Source organism: Lissotriton helveticus, chromosome 6 (genome assembly GCF_964261635.1).
Source record: "Lissotriton helveticus chromosome 6, aLisHel1.1, whole genome shotgun sequence".
NCBI classification, from domain to species: Eukaryota; Metazoa; Chordata; class Amphibia; order Caudata; family Salamandridae; genus Lissotriton; species Lissotriton helveticus.
Genome location: NC_136067.1, coordinates 1,011,290,304 through 1,011,317,423, shown reverse-complemented (window position 1 = coordinate 1,011,317,423; position 27,120 = coordinate 1,011,290,304).

Here is a 27,120-nt window from a genome sequence, read left to right as displayed (position 1 = left end):
TTATCCATCTCAATTATCCAGTGGCTCCTATCCCTCAAAACAGAATGCAGCAAGCCTGTGTGCACTGTAAGGGAAAAGGGCCTGCGGTAAGGCTTTTGGGGTGCAGATACCCTGCCATCAGGTCAGAAGGACTGTTGAGAGCTGGTCAAAGGAAGATGGAAACTTTGACATGATGATCACAAAGAATAATGGTTAAGCGGGGTAGAGACCCTACATAATTCAATTAGCTTGTTTTCTAAGCATTCAGGAATAGTGAAATCCATTGGTTTGTGGGACTAATCTAAGACATCTTAATATGATTTTACACAATCGATTCTGCAACATTTACTTCCTTTTAATATAAAACTTATTTGTTCCACACATTTTCAAATTTTTTCCAACTTTTAAACTGTATTAGGGGATTTCTGAAGTAACACTAGAACTGCAACATGCGAATTGTAGCACAATCTTATTGCAAAAAAGATGCTCCTAAAAAGGTACATCATTCGACTTTTCCTATTTTAGAGCTTTTCTTTAAAGGCACTCCTATGTATTGAAATAAAATAAATGTTATTTATAGTTAAAAAAACACTTTCAATAAATACAAAGTTTAGTAAAAAAGGAAATATTTCAACACAGCAGCACACGGTAAAAATGGTGTCAATTTCTAGCCATTTTATAGAATCGTATATCAAGGCTTCACTGATTTCATTGTTTACGAAGTTCATACATTTTATCAATACAAAATTTACTATTTCATAAATCTACTAACTGAAATGCCCTCTGAGCCCTTAACACAAGACATAGGCACTGTTCTGCAATTTGTATACCAAGGCTAAAAACTTGTTACGAGCAGCATATAACATGGAGTAGGATTTAATTCATAAAATTTCAAAATCTGGAGCTGACATTATTTTTACTACGCTTTCATTCTTGCAGAACGTCCTCTAAATAATAACACCCAAATGGCACACAAAGATATGTATTCTTCAGCTCCCATGAGTTGGCAAGTTCCTGGCATGCTTAGAGTTTGTTTTACTCATACCTGTCAAAACTATCTTTCTTTAAACGTTTTAAAGACATTTTCAGCTGAATTAAAATAAACATATCATCGAAATAATGTTTGAATCTTTGTTATGTAAGATTATGATCCCACTGTAGTTTCACACCAAGTTCTTGAAGCGTTCAATTAATAACCATGGGGCATATTTTCGAGAACTGCGATAATGGGCTTGAAAATATGCTCTTGTGAATTCCCATTGAAGCCCAGGTTCTGATGTTAACCTGGGCTGCTATGGGAATTCACAAGGGCATATTATCAAGCCCATTATCACAGCTTTAGCGGCAGTTTCCTGCCGCTAACTGCCGCTAAAGCAGCGATCATTTTATCGCCGTTCTTGATAATATGCCCCCGTATTCCATGACATTATGGCAGAATAGGTTAGCAAGTCAAATTCATTACGAAGAGCACCTCTGAAAGACCTTTCATCTGCACTTTTTCAATTTAAACTAATATCTTAACAGGACTACTTTCTATGAGAGTAACTACTCAATCAAATTAAACTCCAAACAAACTTGGTCATGGCTTGTTGATTGAGGCAGTTGAAAGAGGGAACTACCGGGCTTATATATGCAGGCTTTGCATCACCCTTGCGCCATGCAAGGGGGCACAAGGATGACACAAAACCTAAGTCAGATATTTCAAGCAGGGGCGTAACACAGGCCCACGCATCCCCCGCAGTGCGGGGGGGCCCTCAAGCTCAAGGGGGCCCCCTTAGCACTACACTTCGGCCTCAGAGCTCCTAATAGAACCCGGAGGGCGCCCCTCCACGTACCTGGCAGGGGGGCCCCCTCAATTATCGTTACGCCACTGATATCAAGCCATGCAAGGCCACCTCGCGTAGCTTGATATATCTGGTGTCCCTTCCTGTATAAAAACCATGGTGTAGGGTGGCTGCATTGGTGCTGGGCAGCACATTGTGTGTCAGCGCTGGGAAAAGACAGGAATACACCTTAATATGTTAAATACGCACATTCCTGCCCTGCCCCCCTCACGCGGTGCAGCGCAGCAAGATAACTTGCTGCGCTGCGTGATTTCTTCATAAATATGCCCCTAAACTCTGATCCTGTTCTAACCAACTATCAAAAACACCTGAAAGTACCTCCATCCTATAAGTTAACGAAGGAAGAAATCTTGATTTTAGTAACATAAGAAGTGGTAATATACTTGGACCATCAAGCTTTTTGAATAATTTTATAAATGCAAACATTAAAGTTGCAGCTTTAATTTCCAATTATTGCAGATGTAATTTAGGTGTTTCTTCAACTTGAATTTCCAACTCTAAATATATATATGTTTAGGCACTCTTAATAGGTTTCCAATCTAAACTCTAGTTACATTTAGTTAAAAACGATAAAATGCTCTCATATAGTGAGCAATTTCAATTTCATAAATAACTCAAGCTAAACATCGCTCACACTGCTTAATTTGTATACAAAAATGAGTGTCATGATCCTTTTCCTGAGGTTACTACAGCTTTTACCACCTATTGGCCCTGCCAGCGCTACCAAAACAAAGCTATTAACTATCGCACTCCTAAAAGTGTAACAAGTTGAACTATACCACACCCCAAAGCTATGAAAATGGCTCGCACAGCTAACTAGTGCTAAAGTGTCTGTGCTTCCCCTTTTTACCATTGGCTAAAGGGTATATTTGACTTATCTAAACATCTCTAGTACAATCCCTGGGTTACAAAGTGTATCCTGGGACTGTAACTTAAATATCACTTGTGGTTTGCAGCACCCATTGTGCCACCCACTCCAGTGAAAATGCAAATATTACTGCAGGCCTAGCAGTTTCAGTTTAAAACTGCAAAAAGTACTAGTCAAAATAAACCCCTTTTGACAGGTCGAAAACTTTGCTTTAAATATCTATTCAATTCATTAAGCTTTATTCGATTTGAAAATACAAATCATAAAAGCGTACAAGTTAAAGCATACAAATTAAAAACCAAAAAAAGTAGAACTAGCAAATGATAACACAGAATACTGACAAATTTAAAACAAAGAAGAAGAAAAAGTAACCCGCCCATAAACATAGGTACTTTGTTAGAAATGCACTTATCACAAAATTCAGCATTTAAGCACACCCGCCAATTCCTTAGATTGAACCTTCACGTAGGCAGTTAATAAAATCTTCCATAAAGATGATTGTTGTATACAGCGTCAGGATAATTACGTGGAAAAAAAGTTACTGCCATTCATTTCCAAGGCGCTTCTACCCATTGGATAAAAAGACCCTGCCTTTGGCCTTAATGAAGAAGTATATAATGAGCTGGGATAAAAGTCATGTAGATCCCCAGTACTTATGGGGCCGTCTTCTTTTTGACGCTGCCAGGTTTGGAGGTACGGAATGATACGTCTGCTTCTAAATTTTACTAAGACCAAATCCCCGGGCGTGTCTTTTCGGAGGGGACCCAACCAGCCCACCCTTCTAACACTTAAAATTCTACCGTCAAGATCTGCTGGCTAAGGTCTATTTTTTGATAGCCTTATTTTGTAGGTCTTGTTGGCTTTCAGTTTTCCCCTGTTCGAGTGTGGGAACTTCCGAAAGGACAAATACGAAGGGGGCAGCCTCCGGTGGTAGGTGGATGTGAGGTGGTTTGATCGACCCTGTTCTAACAAAGTTGCGCTGTGCTGGAACACGTTTTGGATGGGCTTTGGGGGCCTTTGGGACTGGTGTGATGGGGGGTGGTACTTGAATATGTGCATTAATGCTTAGTGCAGATGACTTAAGGGGTTCAACAATAATAGGTGGGTGAGAGAGCTTAGAGGGTACCTGATACTTTATAGAAGCCAAATTTACTTGGAATGCACCCTCTAATTTCGTAAGCCTATCCCCAAGCAGTGTTATTTTTTCCATCAATGGTGAAACAACGGAATTAATCAGCCGTTTAACAAGAGACAGTAAGGCCAACTGTGATGGAGGCGCTAGGTCATCCAATATTTCCGTAATCTCAACCGAATTTGGAGTTAGGGGGGAATGGAGGCAGACAGTGAGGGGTTTAGACACAGTTTAGATTGTTTGGGATGGTTACCGTTGTGTTCGTCTTCATCACACTTCCTTTTGGCAGATACAGGGCGGGATGGAGGCGTACTTCGTACACCGGATATGGTAGGTAAAGAAAGATCGCGCGGGCTGTTGATTGGGTTTAGTGCACTTGGGTTTTTTACACAAAGATTTGGGGGGGTAGTAGGTTCGGGACTGCTTGCCACTAGAGCATACTTAGTTCCACACAAGTTACTCAGATCCTCTAACCATGATAAAGTGTCCCCTGAGTTGGTTGTGGATAAAGGGGATTGGTTACTAGTTATAATTTCTATAGGAGGAGAAAGTTCATTAATATCTGTTAGTGGTGGAGATGTCAAGGTTAACTTGTTTGAGGTGGTGAACCAGTGTCCCTTTGGACGGATCCCTCAGCGGGATAACTATTGTTTTAGGTACCCCCTTCCGAGTCATCTTAAAATATGGGTGAGTGATTAATTAACAGAAGAGGGCAAATAGTATTTCCCGTAGATTAGTCAATTGGTGTTTTTAGACAAAAGGGATAAGTCTTTATTCCTTCTTGCAAGTAAGGTCAGAGGGCCCGCCCTTTGCCCGCACAGCGGAATCCTTAGGGAACTTTATAGCTCGTATTGCGTCCTGGGGGCGGGGCAGCCAGGCAGCGCAAGCCAGGTGGTGAGGCTCAGGCAGGGACTCCTGGGAAAGTGAGTACCTGCAGCGCCACTCACAGTGCTGCCTTCTTGGAATGCCGATCAGCCCAGCCACACAGCGTCCCGAGCAGCAAGTGCTCCTCTCCCCGGCAACTCCTGCGGATCCTGAAAACAACGACGCGGCACCTGCAAAGCGGGTGCGGCTAGAGGTAGGCTTTGGGGCAGGGAAACACAGTTCAGGGAAACACAGTCCAGGGTCAGGTCTCCTCCCGCACGATGCAGCAGAGTGCCCTGCAGTTAGGGGCTTTGGCGGGGCAATATCTTTCAGCTGGCGTCCTGGGGGGGGGGGGGGCAGCCAGGCAGCGCAAGCCAGGTGGTGAGGCTCAGGCAGGGACTCCTGGGAAAGTGAGTCCCCGCAGCACCGCTCACAGTGCTTCCTTCTTGGAATGCCGATCAGCCCAGCCACACAGCGACCCGAGCAGCAAGTGCTCCGGTAATGTAGTCTTATAATCGTATAGTCTTATAGTTTTAAGCTTCATGTGCCAGACTTTTTTCCCCCAGCAACAGCAGAAAAGTGAGTATTTATCGCTCACCAAATTCAGAACCCTCGCCACTCGCCGCTCATAGGTCGCAGCTTTGCCGAGAAGCCGAGAAGCCGCTCACTTTTAGCACCTTCCACAGCCTCCAACTCCACCAGTCACGAATTTAAGAGCTGGAAATCCAAAGTGAAAGAAACATCGTCTGCCGGCAAACAAGAAGCTCCAAGGTACCGGATGCTAATTACCGCAGCCGCTTCTGCCGTCAGGGTTGAGGAGCTGAGCAGCAAAGGCCACAATGCTGCCACTTTGGAGAAGCACCGGGCAGTCAAAATCAGAGAGTCTAAGCGCCAGATGCCAGCGCTCAAAATCCAGTACAGAGAGCCCAAATACTTGGCGGAATTTCTTACGACATCACCGCTTTAACAACTTAAGGCATGCCTGAAACGCTCCCGTTAGCTGCAGCCGCCGCCGCCATCAACCTCGTGCAGGGAGAGGGAGGAGCGAGGGAAGTAGTTTCCAGTAGCACACACTTCCGGCGTGTGCTAGAGCAAGCGAATTGCTCGTGGCAGCATGGAATCCATCGGAATTAGCTCCTTACAACACAGGAAGACTTGGACAGATGACATTTCAAGGCAAATGCTCGAACAGTACTTTGAATTCTCCCCTAAGTAGACCTCATTGCCCATGAGGCAGGGAGCATAGAAGTTAAAAGTAGGAAATGTAGAAATGTAATGTTAAATATGTCCTCACAGTGAAATAGCCACAAAAGGCTATTTTCACTTTAGCAGGTAAGCACTGTCTAGCATTAGTACATTTAATAATGCTAGTCTCGGGTTGGAAGTAGCTAGAAACATATTTCAAACACTCTTTTTAGTAGATTTAACAAATCTAATTTAATGGTGCAATGGTTTGTGTATGACTATTAAGGAAAGGGAACTTTTAAAAAGTTACCTTTTCCCTGCCTAAAGCTTCTGGAGGACCATTTGCATTTTGCAGATGCCAGTAATTAGCATTTGAATAGGTATGAATTGGTGTAAAGCCTCCTAGGAGCAAAGAAGAGGCTGAACTGAATGGGCAGAGATGGCCTCTCTGAACCACTTACAGGGTGGGTCTGTGTCAAACCCTACTTGAATGTCACATACTGCTTTACAGGTCTGCTGGGTTGTTTCATTTTTTCAGAAGACATTTGAGGCACACTTGAATGAGTTCTCCCCTGTCACAGGCAAATGTTAGCTGTCACTTGGGCATGGCCCTTCTTTTGTCCCTCCAACCAGGCAGGCCCCAATCACAGTGAGCCTCTTTTTTAGATTATAATCACAAAGCCTGTTTGAGAGTTCGGCTGGGTTTACATATAATACTTGGAATGCTCTTCAAAGGAGGAAAATAGGATGGCAAAACTATTTTTATGCATACACTGTCTGGTTGCCGAAAACTTTGCTCTTGTTCTTCCAGATTCCTATCTTCGAGGTCATTGCGGGTACAATGCCTGCCTCAAACTGGATATTAGTGTCAGATATGTGAGGACACTACGATTACCATAGTACACTTCGCACACACACAGACCCAGGACATGGAGCCCACATTTAGTGTGGCTGAAAACTATCGCCATCTTGAAAATGCCCAAAGTGGGCTTGGTTAGACCCAGTAACCTTTACTCCATTGGTAGGGCATCCAAAGAGGTCATTCTCTCCCACTGGCTTGTGACAGGCATGAATCTGGCATCTCCAAGCAGCCACTTCACAACACTTATGGACCTGTGAAAGCCTAGAAGAGGAATGAAACAGCTGTCTGAGACCTGAAAAGTGCCTAAAAGGCTGAACCTGTTCTCTCTCGTGTTCCCAAAACAAAGGGGTGGACTTCAAGGGTCATAGGCTGATGTCCTGTTAAAGCTACAGGGACACAGAAAGTCACAAGAGACCTTTTCTTGCAACTACCCAGCTGACCAGCAGCAACAAGACTTGGACTGGACCCTTCTGGAAGCCCTGCCTGCCACTCTGTGAGTCTCTAAATGCCTTCACTTTGGTTCTGGGGGGCTTCAGAATGTGATGAATTGGAACTTAAGGGACTAAAAACAAAAGATAACATCTTTAACCAGGCAGAACCTGTTAGTGTATCTGACTTATGCCTTCTCATGTTAAGCGTAAAATTGCGCCTAGTTCCTGTTCTACTGTGACCTCTGAATATCAATGGCACTTTGTGCTTCTTGGTGCTATTTGTACTTGAAACTTTACAAATTCATATCTCCAGCTCCCCTTCTTGGCTTTTGCCATTTTGGTGTCAGTTCGCTTATACAATTTTACTCTATTTTTGAATTTGTTTTGACATTTTTATTCTTTTGCATTTCAACTTCATTGCTGTTTTAGTACTGCATAAATAATTTGTACATTGCCTCTAAGTTAAACCTGCCTGATAAGTTTTATTTATTACCTTTAGTGGTTCACCCTGACAAGGATTGTGATTATTACTCGAGGTGGATACTTACCCCCTCAACTAATACCCCAGTATCTTCAAATTGGTAAACCCAATAAGTCTTGCCTTGGCCTGCTCAGGCACTGCTTAAGCATTTTATTAATTATTGCAATGATATGCCACAAAATTAACAAGAAGAACAATAATAGGAAGAATTGCTACTGAATATGTGTGGTGGCCATATAGTTGTAATAAAAAGGTAAACATCCTTTACAACTCAACTTTTACCACGCAGTGCCTTTACGACGCAACTTTTACAACGCAAACTATTACAACGCATTGCACTGGGGGGCGCTCTAGGATAGGGAATAGGTTTATTGTACTATACAACACCTTCCCTACTATCCACGGGGACTGGAGTTGGAATAGTAAATTAAACTATTCACTATACAGCACCCAGAAGCACTATGCGTTGTAATGGTATGCGTTGTAAAACTTGCGATATAAAGGCAGGCGTTGTAAATGTATGCGTTGTAACGTCATACATCCTAATAAAAACATTATTCCTGCACAAAAATATTTATTTGAGGCCTTTTCCTCTTTCTAGGTGTGCTGAAGAGTTCAGCACACTTAAGAAAGAGGAAACCAAGAGGAGCAATAAAGTTAATTCTCCTCCTTATGCCTCTCCTGGGAAGGCATAGCATTTTGTGAGCAATCCCAGGTTTAGTGTTGGTACATCTGGAAATGAGCCAGAATTAATTGGCAGATTCGTGGGAACAGACACCCATGGGTATGCAATCCGTTGATTTATATGGCCCTTGGCCTCCTTTCTTCAACGCCCAAATGTCTAATGCCTCAGCATCCTCTTCACCTTTTAGTCTGGGCACATGGTTTCTCTTCCATGCTTATCACAACCCATTGGTGCTCCCCTCAGAGTTAGAAGTTGTGTTTATTTTCAATACGGTCATGACATTAAGAATTCTCACCCTCTCCAATGTTTGTAGAGCTGTCCGCTGTCATATATGTGTGCCCTGCTGTTATATTGCATTGTCTCCTGGGGGAAAGTGTAAGGTCCTATCAGAATTGGGGTATGTAGTCTTAGCCGCCTCACAGCAAACAACAATGAATTATGGGGTGGTGGTGTTGACCAAACCAACTATACAAACGTCTGGACGTACTTCCGTGGATAGTCATGGGCAGTGGGCAATTCTGGAATGCACTTTGGGGGGCTCTAGGTTTATATTATGTACAGTATATGGTTCTAATCTGGATGAAGCCCCCATTCTTGAACATCTAAATCTTGAGCTTGCATCCTGGCCCACCCCACTTGTGTTATGTGGAGATTTTAACATTAATTTAGTGTGGGGAGAATCACAAGCAGGCATTCAGAGCTATACTGGTAGGAAACATAGGGTGTTTATGGCTTTATATCATTTAATCTCAAATCATGGCTTAATAGTTGTTTAGGGTGCGCTTAAAACGCCCAACTCTGGGTATATGTTTTATTCTCATCCGCATGGCAAATTAGTACGGCTTGATTATTTTTTTATCTCGCAGCTATTACTTACAGAAGCCCAGATACAAGTCGTCCCCCGAATCACCTCTGATCATGCTCCAGTGGTGCTGGATATTCCTGCTTTGGGTATCAGTTCAATTCCAAGGGGATATACTTTTGATAGAAAGCTTCTCCTGGACAATGTTTTTATTGACCATGTGAGGAATTGGATTAGGGATTTTTTCAAAACAATCGCCATTCTACAATGTATGGGACGGTTTGGGATACTTTCAAAGCCTATTTTAGAGGGGAAGCATTGAGTTTTGGACTATATAAACAGAAACAGGCTAAACGCATACTCCAGGAGCTGTATAATAAATTGAAATCCGCTGAAGAAAACTTAACAGAGCAGAAGCAACATCACGAGCTTCAAACTAATGTGGCTAGATGTAAGGCCCATAATAATCTGGCATGGAGTAAAGAAATTGCCACGGTTCCTCGTGAGTTGGTGGCAGCACTTACTGGGTTCCGCTTGAGCTTTTCGGGGGCAGACTGCGAGCCTGTTGAAGGTGTGGAGCTCTTCTGCCACCTGCACTACCACTAACCTTATTTTACGCTTTTTAAAAAACCATCTCTCTTAAATTTTTTTAAATTTGGTAACAGCCTCTGTCTTTTTTGCCTGATTTATTCTGGGTTAAAACGCTGGTGATTGAATACCTGTACTTGCGCCAGGGTGTGCCTCCCTGCCCCGTTCCACCGCGGCTGTCGTGCCGATTGAGTGGAGGGCGGGCGCCATCTTGGGTGCGGACCCGGATTCCGGTGGGGCCGCTCTCTGCGTTTTAGCTGGGGGTGGGGCTAAGTTATATTATGCAATGGTCGGCCGGACGCGCAGCGGACGCGCGCAGCGGGCGCTCCACCGCACGACAAAGGCAAGCCCTTCTGTGCCCGTCCGCGCCCCGGTCGGGCCGAGGGCCAGCTATGCTGCGCAATCCGGCCCTTACTTGATGCCAGAGTCTGCTAGCACACCACGCAGATATTCCCAGAAAGAGTTGCTTGCTATTAGGAATACAAGTAACATGATGAAAGATCTTAGGGTGGATGTGGCCAATCCTGGAATGAAATGTCCGGCCTGCGATTTCTGCTTGACGGTCCCAGTGCCCTTCCCCACGGCCGCTACTAAGGGGGCTCCTAGAATTCTGGCAGCCCTTATCAATGCCCACTCAATGGTGAAACATGCGGCTGATATCTATGAGCTATTGGCAGATGACACTTTGGATGTCCTGTTCATTACGGAAACATGGTTGAATGAATGGAACGCCCCAGATGTAGAACTCTCTATACCTAGAGGGTATAAGATTATAAGCGCAGACAGGGGATTTGGAAGGGGTGGCGGGACAGCGGTGGTGCTTAGGGATACATGGCGTTTCTCCAGTGAAGCTAGGAGAGGGGAGGCGGAGGGAGAGGCACTTGATTTTGTGCTGATCATCTCCCCACACTTTACACTTGGGGGGACTCTGGTATATCGACCTCCAGGGCCTTCGGGAGCCTTTTTAAAAACATTGATGGACACTATTGTTCCACGCTCCCTTCGCTACCCCAATTTTCTCCTATTAGGCGATGTGAATATTCACCTGGACTCTCCTTCCTCCCCGGAGGCTCGGGCGTTGCTGGATGCCCTGGACCTCACCCAGCTTTCCCAATATGTGCGACTCCCATCGCATTCGGGAGGCCACATCATTGATGTGGTTTGTGCCAATTTTCCTATACTGCTTAGAGATCCAGAGCCCATTACCTGGTCGGACCACTTTTTTATTAGATTTTCCTGGGAGGACATTAGGTTTGGTAGACATACTACAGGTGCCCCGGCTGACAGACCAAGAAAGTAAATCTCCGCGCACTTTCGCAGTTCCTGGGTCAGTCGGGCCCCGCGCCCACCACTGATTTAGAAGGGGCGGTGGCCAACTTTGATCAGTGGATCAGGCAGGGTGTTAGCGCTGGTGTCAAGGGTCAGCGGGGCAACACCAGGCACTCCTGTCCCTCGCAGCCCTGGTATACTGCCACTCTTAGGGTCCTGAAACAGGGCTGCAAAAAGCTGGAGCTCGCCTGGCGTCAGAATTATTGCACCTTAACCAAGGCGGCTCTACGCATTGCCCAGAGAGAGTATTACTCGGCCTTTCGAAAGGCTAAGAGTGATCATTTTGCTGGGAGGATTACGCTGTCCCGCAATAACTATTTTTTTTTTTTATAACACAAATTGCCCGAAGGTTGTCTTGCCTGGCCACGTTTAGAAATATTTGGTTTGAAACCCTTTACGCCTTAATGCCCTGCTCTACTTACAACCAAGTTTGATACAAAGAATAAAACAGCCCTGATGAGAGATCAGCGACATTGTGCCTGATCTCGAAATGCGTCGGCATTTTCATAGGGTGGAATAATATGTTATCTCTACGATACTAGGACCGGCTGGTCCAGTATTGATTTGTTTAAGAGCCATTCATTTGCTTATAATTCCCCCTAGGACTGGTTTTTTCTATATTTTTCTCATTTTGTGATTGTAATGTTTGCTTTAATATTGTTTGTGATGTATTCTTAGTTTTTTGTAATGTTTGATGCAAGAAATTTCTTTTTTGTACTGTGTAAAGAATTTGTTTTTTATGTATGTACAAAGTATATATAGGTGTGTAAATATTTAATGTATTGTTGTTTTCTGTCATATAGCTTGTCGTAACTTGAAAAAGATAAAAAAATATTGACACTAAGTAAGATGTTGAGGGTGATCACATTAAATTGATCGTTTCCCTCTTAATAAGCTTGTGGAGATTTTGTGGATCGGGCAATTTGTGTTATAAAATTCTATAAAGGGTCTAGCCCCCACCACGTGTTTATGGACCTATCCCCTTTTGCTTATAGTCCCGCAATAACAGCAAGGAGATCTTTGCGATTGTGCGAAGTTTTCTCTCTCCCTGCGCTGAACAAGGCAATCTTCCTGCATCTAATGAATGGTGCGAGGAACTTTCGTCCTTTTTTATCGATAAAATAGCTAAGATTCGAAAGTGTGGGCCCGGCGGCCAGATCCCCTGAAATCCATCACCCCACGCTCGAGGTTAACCATCGAGTTGGCTCAGCTACACTCATGTAATTTCTACCCACTACTGAGCCAGACGTGCGGGCCCTTCTGAAGGCCCTTAAATCAGGTTCCCCTGTGGAACCCTGTGCTGCGTGGGTCTTAGCAGGGGTGGCTGAGGTAGTCTGCCCAACAGTAGTGGATATGGTTAACCGCTCCCTTCAGTCGGGGTGTGTCCCTATGGAATGGAAATGTGCTAAACTTCTGCCCCTCCTGAAGAAACCTACTCTAGACCCCCTGCAGCCGGCTAACTATCGCCCCATTTCGCTTCTTCCAGCACTTGCCAAAGTCTGTGAAAAAGTGGTCTTCCGGCAGCTCGAGGCTTTTGTAGAATCATCTGGGGCTCTCCACCCGGCGCAATCAGGCTTCAGATCCGCCTACAGTACAGAGACCGCTCTGGTGGAAATGTCGGAGGCTATCAGAGAGTGTCTGGATGGGGCGGCAGGGCTGCCCTCATACTACTCGACCTCTCTGCGGCCTTCGACAGGGTGCCCCACCAGAGGCTCCTGGACAGACTGGCGGCAGTAGGCATTTCAGGGCAGGCATGGCAATGGATTGCATCCTTCTTGGACTCTCGTTCACAACAGGTGTGCATGGCCTCTTGCTCCTCGACGGTCAGGAATTTGGGGACGGGGGTCCCTCAGTGGCAACCCTTAGACCCTCCTCTTTAATATCTACCTGACGCCGCTGGTCCATTTGGCGGAGGAGCTGGGAGCCAAGGTGATTGCGTACGCTGATGATACGCAGTTACTGTTCACCTGGAATGATGCTATCCCGGACACTGGCAGGGCTCAACGATGCCTAGCAGCGGTGTTCCGATGACTGGCCAAGGCCTCCCTCAAATGCAACGAGGACAAATCAGAAATCCTCCTCTATGGCCAATTCCCGGAGGACTTTAGGACCCGTGTGTGGCCACCGGGCTTCCCTTGCCCGGCACCTAAATCAGGTCCTGTAAAGAACATGGGTATTTGGTTCAATGAGGATCTCAGCTTCTGGGATCACATAAAAAAGCTTACAGGCATGTGTTTTGGGACCCTTAAAGTGCTTGAGAAATTCTTCCCCCTGCTGCCTCGGGCAGCTAAAAAAATGGTCACCCGCGCCATGATTGTGTCCAGACTAGACTATGCGAATGCTCTGTTTATAGGGCTTCCGGCCTACCTGCTGCATAAACTCCAAATTATTCAAAATGCGGCAGCTAGGCTTCTTTTTATTGCCCCCACACGCTCTAGCGCGCGCCCTTACCTGCGAGAGATACACTGGCTTCCGGTGTCCCAGAGGGAGCAGTTCAAGGCTATGACGCTAGCTCATAGAGCGTTGCACGGTCAGGGCCCCGTGTATCTTCAGAAATGCTTTGCACTTTATGTGCCCAACCGGCACCTGCGCTCTGCAGCCCAATGCAGAATGGTGGTCCCACGCTTCCGCAAGGTCCGACTGGGAGGCGAATCCATCTCTGTCAAAGCGGCGGAGGCCTGGAACCTACTGCCAGTAGGGCTTCAACATATTTCTGTGTTCCAGACCTTCAAGAAGCAGCTCAAAACACACATGTTCAGCTTGGTGTTCTAATTTCCCGTTGTCCCCCGTCTGCTCTCTTCTCCGCACCAGGACACTCCAGAGTAACAGTGCGCGTTACGAAAACCACTATAACATAGCATACCAAAATATCAGGTCTTTCAAAAAGAATGTTATGAATACAGGGAGGCGACAGGGCATTGTTTAGCTCAAATGTTACTCTCCAAAGAAGTAACAGAAAGAAGATAGAAGGCATGAAGAACGCTTCTGGTATTTTGGTACATGTTCCTCAGGAGATTCTAGAGATTTTTCATAACTTTTATCAAGAGCTTTATACAGACCGGGATATAGAACAGGATGTTAGGGATCTGAGGTTTTTTAACATGTACAATTTCAGCTGCTTGCACATGAAGAAGCGGGAACATTAGACAGTCCTTTTCCGATGGATGAGCTGTAACAGGCTATTAACCCATTCGGTGCTGATGACGGAACCGCTCCGTCATCAGCGTCGGGTGAGCTGTGCTGATGACGGAGCGGTTCCGTCATGGCCCGCCCAGCTCGATAGAACGCTCATGCGCGGCGCGAATTCCGCGCCTGCGCTGAGCGTTCTATTGAGCGGGGCGGGCCATGACGGAACCGCTCCGTCACGAGCACAGCTCAACCGACGCTGGTGACGGAGCGGTTCCGTCACCCCGCCCCCTTAGCGCTGCGGCGGAATAGCCGCCGCAGCGAAGGAGTTAATAGCATGACGGGGGATAAGGCCGCCGGTCCAGATAAGCTTCCATCTGAAATGTATCTGATTTTTTTTCAAGACCTCATAGTTGGTTTTTTGCCTGTCTGCCAGGCCACTCAAAATGGTGCAGCACCACAGAGGTGGGACGATGCTAATGTTGCTTTTAAGAAGAAGGGCTGTGGTACTGAAAATTCTGGACCTGTGTTATAAATATCGTCGTATCATGACGATTTTGATATCAGCAGACCGAGAATGACGAGTATACTATGCACGAGTATTTTCATCGTATTCGAGTCACGAGATCACCCTGAAAACAGAGATTCCGTCCTGAACCCTCGGGTTCCATTTTGTGAACGGCAGCCATTTTGTGATTGCCCTCACATAGGCCGGTGACTAAGGCCAAAAACGAATCTGAAGGACACGTACACCTTTGCTGACTCCTGCACGACCTGGGCAAGCTGACTCCACTGCCCAAGGCCAAACCTGTTCGGTCAGTTCCTCTCCCAGTGGCCGATCGAGATAGTATCAAGGCACAACATGCCATAAACCTTTCATCGCACACAAACCACGCCTAATCTTACACACACCTGTCCCTGTTTCCTACTTTATGACCTGCTTTACGAGGAGGAGGTGCCCGAATTTATTGGGGGTCCGTCGATATCTGATGAAAATGTTGGGCCTTGCCAAGTGATTTATTTTGGGCTGGACAAACTGAAATGTGGGATTGTCATAATGACTCTGCTTTTTCTTTGTAGTGAAAGTATGTGAATGGTCAACTGTAAATTAAGGAATATTTGCCTAAAGCATAATATTTTGTATAAAAGGGATGGCTACCTTTGTAAGTTGGAGCAGTCTCCTGAGAATATACACTGTGTTGTACTTCTAGGATACACTGTTACTGGCTGCAGCCAATAAATTCGATCTTTGACTTCACCAAGAAGACTCTGTGTTTCTGTAGTCTAAAACAGGAAGGACTCGAAGTCTTAGGGTGTTGTCCCTGGCACCGCTGGGTTACCGGTTCTGAAAAACCCAGTACTTCAGTTGGCGCCCAACGTGGGGCGATATCAGCGGTACCGGTCCAAGCCAGAGGTTCGTGAGGAGCTTCGTGTGAAAATTCTGGAGGAAGGCCGCCACTTCATCCACCCCTGCATGTCGACGTGGTCCTAAAGTCTTTGCTGCGAGGTTCCCCGCTTCCCGGCGGCTACGAAGGACTGCTGCTCTGACTATTGCCCTGTTTTGGACCCATGATGATTTGTAGAGCGAAACGCTAGATGAGTCTTCTGGTGACGTCATCGATACCTCAGTTAAGTATAAGTGGAGCGTCTCCCAGTCCTTAGTTGGTTCTTAGTTTGGGTATCCCCTTGGGATCTTTGATTTGGAACTTGCAAGTACCAAAGCCGAGGGACTCGTGTATTCACGAGACTATCGTATTCGATAATCCTTTGAAGTTTGAAGCTAGACTAGTGAGAGAAGATGCCTGGTCTTAGCAGACTTGGAAACTTGTTTTGTCTTGGTTGTAATAGGGATTCCCAATTGGAGGACTCGTGTCCGGTTCCTCCGATTGGAACTCCAACATATGAACTGTATGTGAAACATGGCGTAGGCCCAATCACATATAATAAAGTATGGATCCGATACACCAGAAAGGATGGTGTTTTAAAATGGCCCCAATATGGTAGCTTTGACACGGAGATTTTAGATAATCTAGAGGTTAGACTTTTTAAGAAGAAAGCCCGGCTGGCGATGTTTGACTCTTTCCGCCTATGGCGAAAGGAAGCCAAACAGAAATAAATTAAATTAGCAAAGAGAAATAAAAGAGAAAAGGGTATCTCAATAATGCAAGCTGCTATGCAGTATAAAGATAATGAAGAGGAACAGATGAGTGAGCAGTTGCACAGGCAACGTAAAATGGTAATCGATAAATGTTATCCAGTTTTGCCGCTTCTCCAGCAAGATGCAGCGAAGGAATTTGAGAAAGACCCTTTAATGTCTCACTTATTGAGTTCGCCACTCCCTTATGCGCAAAGTGCTACAGCACCTCCGCAACCTTTAGTTGTGCAACCCCCAGTCGTTGTGCCTCCTGCTCCTCCACAACGGCCAGAACCACTTCAGTTGGCTCCTACTATTCTGGTTCAGCCTTCTCAAGGGCCACTAACTATGCTACCTGCTCTGCTACCTGTTCCGCTTTTAACTCCTGTAACTTCTCCACCTGTTCTTACTACCTCTGCTACTGTTCCTACGTTGACCTTTTCTCAGTCTGCTTTATCTCCCATCCTGTCGACTTCCCCTTCTGTTCGACAGAGAATGACTGACACTGTTGCTAGTCTTATATTTTCTCTCTTTGGGTCATCTGGTGTGACCCCTGATTCGGAGCGTAAACAGTGGCGTAGTCAACTGCCTGATTCTCGAGAAAGAGAAATGTTTGACCGTATCGCGCATAAATGGGTTACCGATCCCACAAGATATGAGTTAGAATCTGTTATGGATGTCTTCCGACAATGGGAAGCACCGAAGCAGAGATATGTTTTTGAGAAAATGTGTGTTTTCCTTTGTGAGGAATTGGAGGACAATGATTTGGAATCCAATCCGCCTGAGCTGTGCCGTGTACGGTTCGAGTTTGCGAAGGGCACGATTGTGGGTTCTGATGTTGAGAAAGCGGTTGCGACGTTGTTGTCGTTTAGGAGTGAGTCTCCTTCTCAGTCACTGTTCGAACATGACTCCTCTGTTAGGAGAAAAGTGAGACAGTACCCAATGAGAGAAGTTCCTCCGGTATGGAAGGAAGAAATACCTGCTGGTGCAAATAATAACCCCCCAGCCGTACCAGCTCATTTTCAGCGTGTTTGGGTACATGTTCCATGGAAACGTGCTGAAGTTTTGGCTCTTAAGCAGACTTTACCTGACCCCCGTAAAAATCCTGCAGGGTACTATAAGGAGCTATCTCAGACTGCAGACTCATGCATTATTAATCTAGCCTACATAGACATGTTGTTTGGAAATGTTGTTCCACAGCCTTTGTGGGGATTGATTCGCCATACAGATCATGCGCAAGAGTTAGGTGAGACATGGGCTAATATTAGTGCTGCAGATGAAAGACAAGTAGGCGGTGCTAAACCTGAGCCTTTAGTAGAAGAACTCCCTGGTAAGATCGTTACTTACATGAAGACTTTAATGCCTGCTATGCGTGTAAATTGGGATAAATTGTCTGCATGTAAGCAGAAGAAAGAGGAGACCGTATCGGATTTCTTCACCAGGTTTGAGGAGACGTTTGTCGACCACAGTGGTCAAGATATGAGTACCGAAGGTGGTCAACGGTTGTTTGTTGACAAGTTTGTGCACAATTTGCTTCCCGAGTTGTGTAAGAAATGAAAGGATTCAGAAAGTTCTTGGGCCGTTTTCTCTTCAGCACAGATATTGGCTACTGCACAGTATTATGAAAATCGAGATAAAGATGAGAAGGATAGAGCAGACAAGAAAACTAAAGAGTTAAAAACGAAGGTTCTTTTACAACAGGCGTATCTGCCTCGTGGTGGTCAGAGTAACTATTAGCAACCTCAACAGGTTCAGAGGAACTCGCAAAGGTTCGAGCATCCTCAACAGCGTGTTCCTGTAGGTCCCAATCAGTGTTCATATTGTAAGGAAGAGGGTCATTTTAAGTATAGTTGTCCTATTCTGTTGCAGCGTATGAATGGTGCTTCCGGTGCAAGAGGTCGAGGTGTACAACAAGCTCCTAGAGGTAGGGGACGTGGAAATTTCCCCCAGAACGCGCGTTCCTTTCCGCCTCAAAATTCAATGAATAGTTTTGATCAGCAGAATAACGCGTCTGGTAGGACAGCTCAGTACTAAGCTGATGACTACTATGCAGAAGATGAGAATATGGAAGGTAATGATTGCTAGGACAGCCATAGACAAAGAGAGGGAGTTGTTTCAGTTAAAGTAGATCAGAGTGGACCTTACGTTGAGGTGATTACATCAGGTGTGTCAGAGCATTTTCTGTTGGATACTGGTGCTACAAAGAGTTCTATTATGCACTCTAAACTCCCTGGCGCACCTTTGTCTGGCGAAATGAATGTTTCAGTAGGTTTTTCTGGCGCCCCGGTTAGAAACCCGATTTCTAGTCCTATGTCCCTTACTGTTGGACCTTGTGAATTCGAAGCACCCCTTATTCTGACGACAGGTTGCGGTGAAAACTTGTTAGGATTGGATCTGTTGAAAAGATTGTATGCGACTTTGTATTGTTCTCCTTCGGGAGTACAACTTACACTGGGTAAGAAAGTGGTCTCTCCAATGTATTTATCGAAGGATAAACTTCCGACAGAGTTGTCATTTCTTCCTGATATTCTTTGGGCTACTGGTCCTAATGATGTGGGTCTTTTGGAAATACCACCATATGTTGTGACATTGAAAGCCAATGTTAAAATGCCACGCATTCCCCAATATAAAATTTCTAGTGAAGGTGAAAAAGCGTTGCTAGCGATCATTTACGATTTGATTGAAAAAGATGTGTCGAAGAGACAAGAGGCAACATTTGCAATAGTCCTGTTCTGCCTGTTCTAAAGCGTACTGATCCTTCTCAGCCACCTGTTTACAGGTTTGTGATTGATCTTAGAGAGGTGAACAAAATCGTTGTGCCACAATTTCCAGTTGTTCCTGATATAACTGCCCTATTGACTATGATTCCAGCTTCTGCGACTTGGTTCTCGGTGATTGACTTGAAGAATGCTTTCATCAGCATCCCGATTGCCGAGGAGAGTAGGGATATTTTCGGCTTCAGTTTAGGAGGCCGAAGTTTCCGCTTCAAACGTGCTCCCCAGGGCTACTGTGAAAGCCTATCGATATATAGTCAAGCTTTAAAAACACTGCTTGACACAATTGTTTTACCTGATGGCGCTACCCTTATTCAGTACGTTGATGATCTGCTTGTTGCTGCAGATACTGAGGAAATCTGTAAAGAAGCCACGTTGTCATTGTTGCGCCATTTGTCTGAGTTACATCACAAAGTGTCTCTTTCAAAGTTACAATATTGTCGACAAGAAGTGACCTACTTAGGTCATCTCTTATCGAAGGAGGGAAGGAAACTGACCCCAGAAAGAATTCAGGCAATAGCGAAATTGAGTGTGCCAAGGACACACAGAGAAGTGCGTGCTTTCTTGGGTATTACATCATACTGCAGACAATGGATACCAAATTTTTCTTTGTTGGCCAAACCTTTGGTGGCATTAACTTGTAAAGATACACCGAATCCCCTTCCATGGTCTGAAGATTGTCAGAAAAGTTTTTCCGAATTGCGTAATGCATTATGTTTGGCTCCTGTGTTGGGTACCCCCGACTACAGTAAGCCCTTTACATTGTATGTCCATGAGAAAGAAGGTTGTGCATTATTAGTGTTGACACAGTTGTTCGGAAACAAGCAGCGTCCATGTGCGTATTTTTCGTCGACTTTGGACCCGGTAGCTAAAGCGTTGCCGAGTTGCTTGAGAGCCACAGCGGCAGCAGCGGTTTGGTGATGAATAATACATTGATTGTGATGGTTCCACATGCAGTGGACACGTTGTTAAACAGGACCAAGACACAGCACTTAACTAGTGCTCGATTGCCAGGTTACGAGTTGACACTTTTAGCGAGTCATGTCCACATAAAGAGATGCAACACGTTGAATCCAGCTACGTTGTTGCCGATTGTAGCAGAGACAGATGCTTCTGAACAGCATGATTGTTTTCTCAGAACAGAAGAAGAAACGAAAGGGAGAATAGATCTTCAGGACACTCCTCTTGTGAAGTGTGGTACCTTATGGGTGGATGGTTCATGCTTCAAGTTTCCGAATGGAGATACGACTGCAGCATATGCTGTCAAGACTTTGCATACGATTGTTGAAGCTGCACGTATCCCACATAATTCAGCTCAAGCAGCAGAGTTGATTGCACTTACGAGAGCGTGTGTGTTGTCGAAAGGAATGAAAGTGACCATATATACCGACAGCCAGTATGCATTTGGTGTGGCTCACAGTTTTGGACGATTGTGGAAAGAACGTGGGTTTCTGACTTCGCATGGAGCTAAGATACAGCATGGTCAGTTGGTGAATGAGCTTCTCGAGTCACTTACTTTGCCGTTGCAAGTTGCGATTGTGAAATGCAGTGCGCACAAAAAGGTTACTGAGGATGTTGGTCGTGGAAATGCATTTGCTGATGAAGTCGCAAATGAAACAGCAAGGGATGTGATGCGTCGAATGTATGTTGCAGGCCCTGCAAGATGGGTTGGTGACGTTGGAATGTGCGAAGACACGATAGAGAGTGTGAAGTCTATTGAAGCTGAAGCTACAGAGAAAGAGTTGAGTGTGTGGAGAGAGAGTAAGGGTAAATTGGATGCGAATGGTTGTTGGGTTGAATTGTCAGAGCATCAGAGATGGTTGTTACCCGATGCGTATGTGCTTGCAGTGGTTACAATGGCTTTTTTAGTTCACTATGTTCAGGTCAATTTCAGCGCTGGGACGCTCCAGGGCAGCCATGCGCTCTATAAATCTAAATCTAATCTAATCTAATCTAATCATGGAATGGCTCATATCAGTGTGAAAGGGATTTGTAAGTTGTTGGCTCCAGTATGGCAAAATGCTGGAATTCCTAAGTGTGCAGTGAATGTGGTCAAGAATTGCATGGTATGTCTGAAAAACAACCCCGGTAGGGGAACCCCAACTCCAGCTGGTCATTTTGCGCCTCCAACGTACCCGTTGGAGGTTTTGCAGCTAGATTTCATCCACATGGAAAGGTGCAACAATTTAAAATACGTACTCGTTGTTGTTTGTGCCTTTTCGAGATGGGTAGAAGCATATCCCCTGAAAGACAACACTGCCTTATCCACAGCTAAAGCCCTTGTCAAAGAATTTTTCCTTAGATTTGGCTTACCGAGAATGGTCTGGAGTGATAATGGGAGTGAATTTGTGGGTCGAGTGATGAAGAAAGTATGTGAAGGGCTAGGTATCCAGCAAAAATTTCACGCTGCAAATCACCCCCAATCAGCTGGACTAGTAGAATGCTACAATGGCACGTTAAAACTAAAATTGGCCAAAATTCAAGCGAGCTCGGGTCTTAAATGGCCTGACGCTCTGCCTTTAGCACTCCTATCAACAAGAATGACTGTGCATTCGCGAGTGGGACTTAGTCCATATGAAATCGTGTTCGGCCGTCCGGACAACATATGGGGAGTGCCAAGGCCGACAAAATTCAGTGAGATCGAACACCCTGTACTGCTTGACTATTTGTATGAATTGACGGCTAAATTGCGTGTTTTACACCAACAGGTTCACGATACTCTGCCTCGGGTCTCTGAAGCTCCAGGACATCCTATCGATCTCGGATCCTGGGTGCTGGTCAAGAATTTCCAGCGGACAAAGAATGGCCAGCCCCGCTGGACCGGCCCCCACCTAGTCCTTCTCTCAACGAGATCAGCCGTTCGAGTGGAAGGGAAAAAGAACTGGATCCACGGTGTACACTGCAAGAGGGTCCCTTTTCCTCTGCCGTATGACCGGTGGGTCCAGGAGGGTGTCGCTGACTCAGAGACTGAAACTGTGCCTCGTTTCCTGCCTTTCAGCGATGCACGTGTGAAAGGAACAATTTCTGAACGAGAAAGTGACAATCTTTTGCAGGAAGCTGTGCCACCGTCAATCCGATTGGACACTACAGAGCCTGAACTCCTGTTTCAAGACCAGACATTACCTGGAAAAAGACGCTATAACCTGAGGCCGAGAACTATGGACTAATAACATTTTCCTTTTTATTGCTATATTCAAAAGTGCAGCTCTCTCATCTGAGAAACTTTTTATTTTTGTTTTTCGAACCACCATCCGGGTTCAGCTGTAGGGTCGCGGTTGCCCAAGTCTTTGGGGTGCAGCCAAAGACGTTAGGTCGACGGTTCTGGTTGGTCTAAGGGAGTTGCCCTGGACTGACAGAAGCATTCCTTAGCATAGAACACCCTACCACCGTGAGCAGCAATTAGAGAGGAGGGAGTTTTTCGAGATGGAGAGACCTGCCAAACAAATGAACTTTAAGGCTACAATTTGCAGAATGATGACTAAGAAACGTTTTTTGATATTATGCATTTTTATGTTGTTCAGTGTAATTATGTTTTTAATAGGATATGTTTTATACTCTTTTCGAGTGACATTTGCGCCCACTACACAGCCCATACCTCCTCCTACTGTTTCCTTGCATTCTTTCACCCTTTTTCTGAACATGAGTCTGTTAGGAGATTAGAGTTTATTAATAACTCCTTCGTTCAGCTTTTACACCAACACCAATTAGTAATGAACACGACTAACTGTTGGGTGTGTGGTCTTATGCCTCATACGACGGACAAAGGTATCCCCTATCTGATCCTGCCTTTTAGCCATAATGGTTCTGTGTGGGTATATAGAACAATGTTCATTTACGCACATGAAGTCTACCCCCTACGTTCTGTGAAAGATAATCCTAAGAATAGTGCTCTAGTTAAGGGTATAGTAGATATGATTAGGGAAGATACTTCCTATGAGACTATCCCGAGAGATGAGACACTAGCATACATTGGATGGAACGTGACCGGATATGGAGTTACTCTGAGTGAGAAACAGCAATCAAAGAGATCCTCCCCGATTTGGATTGTACCCCATCAGGGTCACCTATGTCTGCAAGGTAATGGCAAGAATCCCAGAGCTCAGCTAGGGAAGAGTATCTGCAACGAGATGTATGATTTTGCGTCTTCCCCTTCGTTCCTAGCAGCTAGGGGTACCTATTTCATCTGTCATGATAGAGCCTATACATGGTTGCCCCCTGACTTTTCGGGCACATGTTTTGTTTCGTTCCTGTTGCCTCCCACCTACACAGCTGCGGCAGATTACCATAAGACAAGGATAGTTAGAGGTGTCCTCAGTAAAGAAGACACTGCAGGACAAGAATTTGGAGACTTTGTAAAGGGTTTTCTGCCGTTTTGGGGACCCATGGTTAACAGCAGGACCATAAGGCAATTGACAAGGGTGGTTGAATCCACCGTAGTTGAAACTGCCGGTGCCCTTAGTAACTTGACTGCTGAGCTCCAGTCGGATCGTCTTATGACCTTTCAGAACAGGGTCGCGTTAGACGTCATACTTGCAGACCGAGGTGGGGTATGTAAATTGATCCAATCAAGTTGCTGTGTTTTCATTCCAGATAACGCTCCAACAGTGTACCAGGCCATCTCCAAACTACATAAGATCTCTGAATCTATTCATGTGGATAAAGGAGATTGGTCGTTGATGGGGTGGTTCTGGGAACTGTTATCCGCCTGGGTCTGGAAGATTCTGATGGTCATTGGGTTGATCTTAGCCATCTTTCCTGTTCTGTCTGTGCGTACAGTGTGCTCCTGCTATATGTGTCCTCTGTGCTACATCGTGTGTAAGGAAACCTGTATCGAGGGACGAGCTAAGTAATAGGATGATGCTACAGCAACATCTCAATGACTTTATGAATATAGACCTGGACTCAGACTAGCGTGAGTATAGGTTAATTGCCTATGTAAGGGCAAAAGGAGGGTCTGTGGTACTGAAAATTCTGGACCTGTGTTATAAACATCGTCGTATCATGACGATTTTGATATCAGCAGACCGAGAATGACGAGTATACTATGCACGAGTATTTTCGTCATATTCGAGTCACGAGATCACCCTGAAAACAGAGATTCCGTCCTGAACCCTCGGGTTCAATTTTGTGAACGGCAGCCATTTTGTGATTGCCCTCACATAGGCCGGTGACTAAGGCCAAAAACGAATCTGAAGGACACGTACACCTTTGCTGACTCCTGCACGACCTGGGCAAGCTGACTCCACTGCCCAAGGCCAAACCTGTTCGGTCAGTTCCTCTCCCAGTGGCCGATCTAGATAGTATCAAGGCACAACATGCCATAAACCTTTCATCGCACACAAACCACGCCTAATCTTACACACACCTGTCCCTGTTTCCTACTTTATGACCTGCTTTACGAGGTGGAGGTGCCCGCATTTATTGGGGGTCCGTCGATATCTGATGAAAATGTTGGGCCTTGCCGAGTGATTTATTTTGGGCTGGACAAACTGAAATGTGGGATTGTCATCATGACTCTGCTTTTTCTTTGTAGTGAAAGTATGTGAATGATCAACTGTAAATTAAGGAATGTTTGCCTAAAGCATAATATTTTGTATAAAAGGGATGGCTAGCATTGTAAGTTGGAGCAGTCTCATGAGAATATACACCGTGTTGTACTTCTAGGATACACTGTTACTGGCTGCAGCCAATAAATTCGATCTTTGACTTCACCAAGAAGACTCTGTGTTTCTGTAGTCTAAAACAGGAAGGACTCGAAGTCCTAGGGTGTTGTCCCTGGCACCGCTGGGTTACCGGTTCTGAAAAACCCAGTACTTCAGTACAAGCCATTTGATCTCCCGGGGTCTTATCGCCCAATTTCACTCACAAATTGTGACGGGAAAATGTATGCGTAGATTCTCGCGAATCAACTGGCTAAGGTTATATCCCCTTTGGTTTCCTTCAGACAGCACAGGTTCATCCCTGGAAGGGGGACACTCATTGATATTGCTAGAATTATTACCATACTTGACTTTGCCCAGGTGGAGTCTAGAGATGTAGGAATAGTGTTGCTCGATGCCGAGAAGACATTCGACCGCATGTCATGGAATTTTCTTTGGGGGATCTTACCGTTGATGGGGTTTACTCCGGGGTCTATCCAGGCTTTGCAGGTTTTATATTGTTCTCCTTTGGCTAGGATCTGTTCTATGGGATTAACATCTAAGGTAGTTCAGATTTCTAGAGGTGCATGTCAGAGGTGCCCCTGCTCTCCGCTTTTGTTAGCGCTGTATATCAATCCTTTCTTGATATGCTTGAGAGGAGTGCCAGGATAAGACAGTTTATGGTGGAGCAGGATCAGTTCTGTGTCTTTGCATATGCGGATGACATAGCCATAGTAATATCTGATCCTGTGATGGCGCTACCCGAAATTGAACATCTGGCACATTAATTTGGTCATCTGGCCGGCTACAAGCCAAATACATCTAAAACCCAGATTCGTTGTACAAAGCAAAATATTGATCATTATCCAAGGGTCATTAGCGAGGTTATGTATCTGGGTATCAAGATACGGGTTGGTTTGAAAAAGCTGGTCGATGTCAACTGGGGAGCCATCACTGGAAATATTAAACAAGCTCTTGAGAGATGGGAATGTCTTCATCTGTCTTTGGTAGGTAGAGCTAATATTCTTAAAATGAACATTTTGCCGAAAGTTCTGTAGTTTTTTAGATCAGTACCTTTGGAAATATCTCAGCTGCAATTACAATAGCTACAATCACTCAGTTCTAGATTTCTGTGGGCCTCGGGCAAACCACGTAGTGCGGCTCAATTTTTGACTCTTCTGAGAGACAGAGGGGGTGGTCAATCCCTGATGTTGCTTTATACTATTATGCTTGTATTTTAGCAAATATACAACTATTGCTGACTGGAGAAGAAGTGGATAACCCCGCTGAGGCTCCATCAATCTATCAGATGGTGCTCGGGACTGAGGCCAAAAATTGCTGTTCAAAATAATTGATTGTAGCTACTGTAAAATAACTCATTTCAAAACCCTGGGTGTAGTCTATAAGGTTTGGAAGACCATGCGAAAGAATTCACAGATTGAGGGGCTCTCATTTTATACACCTATGTCTGCAGCAGGGATTCTCCCATCGATATTTCATGATTATGTGGCAAGGAAGTGGAGACACTCTGGTATCACGCAATTGGGGCATTTTACGGAGGCTGGGGGCTGTACTACTCCTTTTCGAACCTGGTGGATAAGTATCAGTTTCCCAAAAGCCAATTTTTTAAATATCTTCAGATACGTGATTTTCTAAGTTAACATGTTATGATGCTAAAACAACATAAGATAGTTGAAGCTATTAGATGTTAGGAAAAATTGGGGCTCTCTATAAAGTGCTACAAGCTTCTAAATTCGATGTCCTAGAGAAACATAATCTTAAATGGGGGAATTCCCTAGGAGAGCAAGCTGTGTCCTTAGAGAATTCGAATGATATAGCAGAAAAATTCTTATGGTAGCGAATTTAAAAACACAGCATTATAAAACATTATTTAATTTGTACCACACTCCCGCAAAGATGAAGCAATAGGGGGGGGGTGTATGATGGTAAATGTTTCTGATGTGGTGCAGATGACGCCGATATATCTCATGTTTTTTATTCATGTATCTGGCTGTGTAGATACAATACATTGAGAGGTTCTTATCAGAGGTTACTGGAGTAGCGATAAAGATTTCGGCCCTTATAATGCTACTTGGGACTGGGGAGGATCTACTTCAAGGGATGCCGACATATAAATTTATTGTGAACAACAGGGGTTAGGTCCATAGACACGTGGTGGGGGCTAGACCCTATATTCAATTGCAATCAACACACAGTGCCCGCACCACAATTACTTAATACGTGTTTTCAAAGGGTAAGAAACCAATTTATTGTCGCTTCCCTAGACAACAATACTTTGTGTCCATTATTTTATATCTTTTTCATATTTGCAAAAACTTATAACAGAAAAGAAAACAATAAATTGAAATATTTACAAGGCTAAATAGACTCTATACA